Source organism: Haemaphysalis longicornis, unplaced genomic scaffold, assembly GCF_048455015.1.
Source record: "Haemaphysalis longicornis isolate Haplotype H1 unplaced genomic scaffold, Haemaphysalis longicornis Haplotype H1 scaffold_11, whole genome shotgun sequence".
Lineage (NCBI taxonomy): Eukaryota > Metazoa > Arthropoda > Arachnida > Ixodida > Ixodidae > Haemaphysalis > Haemaphysalis longicornis.
In genome coordinates, this window is record NW_027526214.1 from 32,144,716 (window position 1) to 32,153,633 (window position 8,918).

General features: G+C 52.6%; 1 pseudogene; it reads left to right on the top strand.

Moving 5' to 3' along the window:
* Positions 1-2,628: 2,628 nt before the first annotated feature.
* Positions 2,629-3,171, top strand: LOC144160834 (uncharacterized; annotated as a pseudogene).
* Positions 3,172-8,918: the final 5,747 nt, after the last annotated feature.

Sequence of the window (8,918 nt, forward strand, 5' to 3'; positions counted from 1 at the left end):
TCAACAATGTAGTCGGCATAAACCGTGCAGCGTACCCCTTGGACGCTCTGCAGCCGGTTACCACACCTCTATCACGTGCAGATTGAAAAGCAGCAGCGAGATTACCACGCCCGGCGGTGTGCCCTCGATGCCTAGCGTTTTCTCTTGTAGTTGGAGATACCCGGCGCAGATGTGAGTCGTTCGGTCGGTCAGGAAATACCGAATGTAATTTAATTTTAAGATCTCTGTTCCATTCTCGGGTACAATACCTGGACGAGGATCGCAGAGTGCCCGACCTTGTCAAAGGTGCTCTGCAGGTCGAGGCCCAGTATTGCTCGGTGTCCTTTGTGTGCGTTTCGTAGTGCATTATCTCTTTTTTGAGTTTGACCATGGCGTCTTTCGTTCCGAGCTTGCTTCGTAAGCGGACGAGAGAATCCGTGTAGAGCTCCGACTATTAGAGATTCTGCTGCCATCTGGTCATCATGACGTCCACAAGCAGTTTGCCCATGTACGATGTTAAGGTAATGGGCAAAGGTTCTCGATGTCGGGCGCCTTTCCCGGTTTAAAAATCAGGATAGTTTTGGCTTCACTCCGCTGGAGTGGTAGCTTTCCAGGCATCCAACATTTATTGAAGTACGCTGTAAGCGCCGTCACTGCCGCGTCGTTCGAGTTTCTGGGCGGCTTGTTTCTGACGCGGTCCTCGCCCGACGGTGACGGCTTGTTCAGGTCTTGCATCACGTTTCAGACCTCCCATTTCTCGATGTCTCGGTCGGTCTCGATGTTCTCTTCCCCTGGTACTCTGGGTGCTTTTCCTTCAGGGAAACCGGAAGGTAATTGGCGTGGAGTCTCCTCTACACCTCGGCTCCTCCGTTCTCCGCAACCACCTTCTGTATATTTGTATATTTATGCCGAGCTTGTAATGTTTTTCTCCCTTGTTCTGGGTTTCCTCGAGGAAGCACCGGAGCAGCCGCCACGTCTTGCCCAGGTTGAGTTGGCCACCCGCTTCTCTGCACGCTTGCTCCCACTGCTGGCGACCGAGATCTTTGATGTGTTTCCCTATGTCCCTGTTGATTTCCGCGATCTTTTTGCGGAGACGTCTGTTTGTTGGTTGTTGGTTTCACATTCTCTTGAGGGCAATCTTCGCCACGATGAGGTAAGCCAATCCGCTGTCCATCTCGTGTAGGTAGCCGTCCGTTTCTACGTCTGTCGTGACCTCCTCGGTCGCTTCTACTATTGCCTTTGACCACGCTTCTATATCTTCTACGTTACCATACTGGCTTTGAAGCTGACGCCGAAACTCCTCCCAGTTTGTGTATCTGCGTGTTTGTTTCTCTTGGCTTGCACCGTTCCCCAGCAAGACCCGGATCTCTACGCCCACGTGAACGCTGCCGAAGTTGTGTTTGGTATTTTTGCAGGTTGGGGTGTCATTCCCTTCGATCTTAACCAACGCCAGGTCCGGGGTGCTGTCCCTGGGAACCGAAGTGCCCGTTCTTGTAGGGGTCTCAGGGTTAGTAATTTGCAATAACCCCACGTCCGTGGCACCTTGCCGTACGTCTCTCCCCTTTTCGTGGTCTTATCCTATACCCAGTCGTAGTGTGGTGCGTTAAAGTCTCTCCCTATTGCGATCGTGCCTTTCTTCGTGGCAAGCGCCCTTTGCATAAGCCTGCGGAACTTTTGCTTTTTATGTCTGGGGCTGGTGTACACGTGGACCGCGAGGACGCTACTTTCCTCTTCTTGTTTCTGACGATCACCTCCACCGCGTGGCTGTCGGTCCAGCTGCCGGTGGTCAGGTCGTGGTCGAGGAAGACGATGCCCTTGAGGACCAACCTGCACACCCCGCCTCTTGGTTTGCGCATTCCAAATTTTTCCTGTTTTTGTATAGAGGCTCGCCGCTTTGGCGTGTGCTGTGTAGCCTTAAGATGGGGTGTATTGGTGCATTGTGTTTCCTAAATTATAATGACGTCCGGTATCCTTTCCATTCTCTGTAGGAGTTGTGTTGGCGTTGCCCTCTTATTGGAATAGCCATTACACTTCCACTGCCAAATCAGGAAGCCCGTGACCGGCTGCTGGTTTTTCACTGCCCTTTTGTCTGGCTTAGCTTTCGCTTTCGGTGTTGGGTTCATAGTTGTTGTATTTCGGTGGTAATCTGGGTTTGGGCGTTCTGCACGAATGTCTGCATCCTGGCTTCTATACTCTGCATGAAAAATGCATAAGCGTTTCCAGTTGTAGCATTCCGCTTTGAATTTCTTGCAGCGTCTTCTCTACCTTCTTGAACTTTTCCTTCGTCATGCACACAATTTTTTCCTGCTCTCTATCCATGCGTTCGAGCCTGGCCATGAGCTTTCTCTCATTTGTATTCTCGATAATCCTCTTTTTGTTGTTTAGTTCCTTTGGCTGTTCCTTGTCGCTTTCGATGCTGCTTTTTGTAGCCTCCTCCTCGGCGATGCTGGTTCCTCCTTCCTCTTGGGTGGCTTTGCTGATGGTTTCGTCATGGGTGGGAGGGGTGTCTGCTCCACCTCTTGCTCCTGTTGCGGGGTCGGCGGTGGCATTGGCGCTTAACTCCCCAGTACTGCTTCCAGTTTTTTGTCGATCCTTGCGTCCAACTTCTCTTCCATTTTCTGTAGTAGCCTTTTCTTGTTTTTGTTCATCATGTCGTATATTTATCACCTTGTCACGGGCGGTTCTCCGGTGTTCTAGTGTGGGCATGGTGGCTGCTGCTTGTTGCGGGGCGTTTCTTCTTACTTGGTTTTCGTAACTGCATCCGACCACTTTAGATTGCCCTCTCTCCGCTGCGGCGGCGGCGACGGTGGCAGGTGTTTCTGCTGGCCCTCGTCTCTTCCGCAGCTTTTCTGCGCCGTTGGCTTCCGCTGCGCTCGCTTTTCTCCCTGCTCGGCAGCTGTGGAAACTCCGATGACGTATTTGGTGGCCTTGTCTTTTGTACCTGTTGTTTTTAGCGTCCCTCTCGCGCTCCCATTGTGTTTTCGTGATGACGAAGGGGTCCTTAAACTTGTTTTTGCAAATTCCATCTGCCATTGGATGCGCTCCTCCGCATAGCTTCCAACGTGGCTTGCATGCCTTTTTTGTGGTCGGCGTCGGGGTTGGCCGCCCCGCACACGAAACATACTTTCGTCCGGGCTTCGCCATACGTCGAGGCGGTGTCCGACGTTTCCGCAACATCTACACACTTCATGATGTTTTCTTTAGGGCCCGCACTCGAGCAGTGTCGCTCAGTATTTTACGCACCGGGGCAATCTCTTCCCTTCAAAGAGGACGATGGTCGCTTCAGAAATTCCAATCCTGTACGCGTTTAGCGCCGTTGGGGTATACTTTGTCATGATCGCGTCATTTATGTCTTCTGGCGTGTAGTCAATTGTGATTCCTCTCATGACTCCCTTCGCCGTCCCTTCGGGCGCGGTTCGGTAGGCGGAAACCTCAAATTCCATGTTGCCTCTTTCGACGGTCCTGAGCTTGGTGTAAATTTTGGCTCTCGGCGCGCTCGCCGTGTTGACAACTAAGATGTGCTGCGCCGCATTATTTCACACCATGAATTCTCCATGGTATTTTTTCGCCGTCACTCTGGCCGCCAAAATGGCATCCGTGACGACCGACGTTACGATTGTAGCTACGTTGAGGCCGCCCCTGTGCCTAATCACGATCCTGTGGTCGTCTCCGGGGATATTCGCCGGTATATGGGCTGCTTTCTTTAGATTCTCGGTAACTCGCTTGACAAAGCTAACCTTCTCCTTGGGTCTCGATTGCCGATCCGCGCTGAAAGCTGGTCTTTCACCTTTCGTCTCCTTGCCTTGAGCAATCTTCTACTCGCAGCGGTCCATCCCCTAGATCGCCAGGTGCCGCGTCGTGGCCTCCTACTTGAACGTACGTCTTCCCTCTATCGTTTGTTGCTGGTAGGGCTTCGGTTTCCAGGCCCCCACACGCCTCCATCATCGGCGTCGACGCCATTTTGTTCGTACGGGTCGGGTAGGCATAACTCCAGGGGTGACCGCTCCGGTTGCTGTGCTCGTGCGCTAAGCCTAATGCCTAGCAACGCTTGCTCTCCTCGAATTTTCGAAGTCCCAAAAAAGGCGAAAAGTCACGTACCCTTTGGGTGATGTTGGTATCGTCTGGTTCCTCGTACCACACCGCACACTATGGTAACAAATAAACAGAGAAGCCAGCAATATAAACCGCAGACGGCGTATACGAGTCCAAGGTGACGCCGTTTGGACTGTGCGCGGTGCAAGCAACGTTTCAAGGTGTCATCGACACTGTACTAGCTGGCCTGAAGGGGCCCACCTGCCTGGTATACCTCGACGATGTTGTGGTATTGGGCTGGACTTTCCGTGAACACCTTCCAAGGTTCGAGTTTGTACTTAAGGCTATTCCCTAGTGTTCGTGCTTAAGTGCGCTACCTTCAAGACGTTCCATATCCTATGATTACATTTTCTGGATGCAATTCGACTGCTCGAGAACCCTCGCACCGAGAAATAAATGACCACACAAAGGATGCCGCCGCCTTTGACTAGTCGACGCTCGCCTACTCAGGTCACTTTGTGTACTGCTGCTTCGTCGCCTGTGTATTTCGGTTCGGTCTAATAAACTTCTTTTCCTTGAAGACCACTTTGTAACAATAATATGTGGCCCTACAAATTGTTTAAGAGTGAAGGTTAAAAACAGGGTTTAATCTCCTTTAGCTTAGCGTCAATATCAGTTACCGAAGTGCCTTGGCCTCTTTTAGAGAAACGAGGATACCCTTTTTTGTATAGGGGAAGTACGAACTGGAAGTTGGCAGTGAAAGCATTCGATAATACAACCATGTGATCGATGATTCTGCTTCACACTAGGATAGAACTGGAGAATGAATATTAGATGATATTGCGACCAAAACATAGGTGCGCCGTTTTAGGGCTAAGCACCTTGTTCGCTCTGGCTGTCACCTTCTCCTGTCGTCGTCGTCACATGTAGTCACGGGAATAAAAATACTTCGACACGTGTTCACCAGAGTTTGCGGTAGAACTTAACTCGCCTTTAAAGAACACACCGGGAGACGCGTTTTCCAACATCTAGGTTTAGGACGTTTCATATGCGTGGCCAAAAATGAGTAATAAAAAAACAAACCATGACACTCGTATTCCAACACCTCGTACTATATTGCCGCGAACCATACATTGGGTTTGTTTATTTGTGTTTTGCTTTTACCGCCGGCTGCGCCGGTCTGTGTTATCTCTGCGCCAAGGGAAGCGCGTGTTCCATTCTTTCTTTCTGTGTCGCATGTGTTATCTGTTGTGATAGGGAGAGCATTCCCATCTACCGTGAACAGCCCAGAATGGTCTTCTTGGATCTACTATGTTCTCGATGCGAATCGACGTTTCGGGAACCACGCTCGCCAAAAGATAAAAAGCCTGCAGTGGGGACGCCGGGGCATTCGATTCGACGACACTCGCCTGTGCAAGTCACTTTGTTGACCGCTGCTTCGCCGCCTCTGTATTCTTTTGGGTTGTTAGGGGAGCACAAGTTCGCTCCAATAAACGTGTTTCTCATTCAAGACCACTGCATCGTCCTTGTCTTCGTGACATCTGGTGGAGGTGCGGGGTACGCACCCTTCATGCCCACTACAACCTCGGGAAGCCGCCAAGCCAGTCCAAAAAGAGCCAGCCCCCGCCTGCAAGATTTACCACCCGAGTTCGGTTTGATGCCAGAAGGGCCCAAGAAAAGGAACGCTGCAACCAACACCATGGTGCAAGAAACAACGTCGCCAATCGTCCTGCAGCAGCCCCGGGAACCGCCATCGTTCCGGGGAGCCCCCGCTGAAGACCCCGAAGAATGGTTGGAGAAGCTGGAGCGTCTCCGCATCTTCAACAGGTGGGACGACGAAGAAACGTTCCGGCATGTCTTCTTTTACTTAGAAGATGCTCGAACTTGGTTCGAGAACCATGAGAGTTCTTTGACCGACTGGACTCACTTCAAAAGGGAGTTCCTGAAGACATTCACTACCGTTGTGAGGAAAGAGCGAGCTGCGCTTTTGCTTGAAACTCGGACACAACAACCCAACGAAGAGGTCGTGATCTTCGTTGAGGAGATGAAGCAACTATTTCGCCGCGCGGACCCCGAAATGACGGAAGAAAAGAAGTTACGCTTCTTGATGCGCGGTGTGAAGGAGGAGCTGTTTGCTGGATTTGTCCGCAACCCGCCCAAAACCATCGCTTAATTCGTGACCGAAGCCAGCACGATTGAGAGGGCTCTCGAAATGCGTGCTAAGCAGTATGACCGGAACTTTGTTGGCGCGGCCAGTGCGAACTACATCGACAACATGCGGATTCCGGCTGATAGCCTACGCGAGACCATCTGCGCAGTAGTGAGAGAGGAGCTGCGGAAACTTTTCCCGACGACGCGGCAACCCCAAGTCGCTTGCCTAACTGACGTGATCTGGGAAGAAGTTCAAAACGCTTTGGGAACTTCTGTGGCATCCGAAGTACACTGCGAGCCCCAAGCTATGACGTACTCCGCGGCTGTTCACCGACCCCGCCCTGCTCCAACACGTCGTCAAGAGGTACGTCGTCAAGAGGCCCCGCCCTACCGCCGCCCAATGTCGCCCGCCCGACCCCCGGTAACACAAAGCCAGACGCCAAGGAAGACTGACGTATGGCGAACACCGGATAATCGTCCTCTGTGCTACCACTGCGGAGAGGCCGACCACATCTACCATCGCTGCCCATACAAGAGACTCGGACTACGTGGTTTCTCCGTCGACGCACCACGCCCCCGACCCGGCCAGCACCCAGCTGAGGATGAAGAATACCTGTCGAACACCAGCCGTGGACCAGCCCGTTTCAACCGTTCGCCGTCGCCCTACCCGTACAAGTCGCCGGATGGCCGTAGCAGTGCTGACTTCGCAAGTGGAAGGTCTCCCAGCCCACGCGGGGGAAACTAAAGGCGGCAACTTCTGGAGGTGAAGTTGCTCTACGGCGAAAAACTGGAAGCCCTCCAACGACGCAAGGACGCGCTGAAGACAGTGATTCACGACATGCGCTCATCCCGACGACCCGACCTAACCCTGACGAGACTCCCGAACACGACGACAGCTACACAGCGCGACGCGTACCCAACCTGACTGAGACGTCCGTTGAGAAGACGACGACAACGACGATGCACAGTGCCCGACCATCAACACGTACAAGCAGAGATACGACGCCCCGACGAACCCGGAACTCGAAGAAGACTGCATCTGACGTCAAGGTGTCCATCGACGGCTTTGACGTAGTCGCCCTCGTAGACACGGGAGCTCAGTATTCGGTAATGATTGGACCATTTGCGTCAAAACTGAAGAAAGTTATGACCAGATGGTCCGCACATACGCACAGCAGGAGGCCACCTCGTGACGCCAAGTGGAACGTGCACATCGCGCGTCACAATAGACGGCACAACGTTCCCTCCGGCGTTCGTCGTTCTGCCTAACTGCTCCCGCGACGTGATTCTCGGAATGGACTTTTTGACGGACAACGGTGCAATAATTGACCTGCAGACCAAGTCGATAACATTTTCCTCCGATCACTCCACGACGCCGCAGCCGAACCCCGATCTACGTGCGGCTGTCAGGATCGCTGATGATCACATCACCCTGCCACCCCGCGAAGGCTTGATGATCGCCGTCTACTGTGAGGATGCTGCTTCTGACATCGACGCTATCGTAGAGAGTGATGGAAGGTTGCTTCTCGACGACGGTGTCTCCGTCGCAAGAGGCATTGTGCACTTTAAGCAACGCTAATCTCACGTTTTGGTCACTAATTTCACCGAAGAGAAACAGCATTTAAACAAGGGAGCTGCAATTGCGTTCCTCGAAGAAACGCTAGAAGCAAGTGATGTGTTCGCGGTCGCCGACGTTGAAAGCCCACCCGCAGAAACATTCAAGCTCACGCAGCCATTCGACGTGAATCCGGCGCTACCGCAAAAACAACGGAAAAAATTATTGGCTTTGCTGCGTCGCTATAGCGAATATTTTTCGTCGAGTGCAAAACTACGTCAGACCCCTCTAGCGAAGCACCGAATAATAATCGAAGACGGAGCCCGACCTACCCGACAGTCACCGTACCGCGTCTCTTCACACAAACGGGAAGCCATCCGGACTCAAGTCGACGACATGCTCAGCGACGACATTATACAGCCATCGAAAAGCCCCTGGGCTGCGCCCGTCGTACTCGCAAAGAAAAAAGACGGCACATTAAGCTTTTGCGTTGACTACCGGCGACTGAACAAAATCACGAAAAAGGACGTGTACCCCCTCCCCCGAATCCACGACGCCCTCGACCACCTCTGCCACGCGAAGTACTTCTCATCGATGGACCTGAAGACCGGCTACTGGCAAATTGAAGTGGACGAGAGAGACCGAGAGAAGACTGCATTTATAACCCCAGACGGCCTATACGAGTTCAAGGTGATGCCGTTTGGGCTGTGCAATGCACCAGCGACGTTTCAAAGAGTCATGGACACTGTGCTAGCTGGCCTTAAGTGGCACACCTGCCTCGTATACCTCGACGACGTAGTGGTATTCGCCCGGACTTTCGACGAACACCTTGCAAGATTAGAGTCTGTACTCGAGGCCATTCGTACGTCGGGGTTGACGCTGAAGCCTGAAAAAGGCCGTTTCGCATACGGTGAACTCAAGTTCTTGGGCCACGTCGTCAACGCCGCGGGAGTCCTACCTGACCCGGCAAAAACTTCAGCCATTGCGAACTTCCCAAGGCCGAAAGACAAGAAGGGCGTGCGAAGATTTCTCGGGCTGTGCGCATACTACCGGCGCTTCGTCGCAAACTTCGCACGAATTGCAGAGCCACTCACGCACTTCACGAAAGATAGCACCCCTTTCAGCTGGGAAAACGACCAAAAAAAGCATTCGGCGAGCTGCAAAAACGCCTGCAAAGCCCGCCCGTGCTTGCTCATTTCGA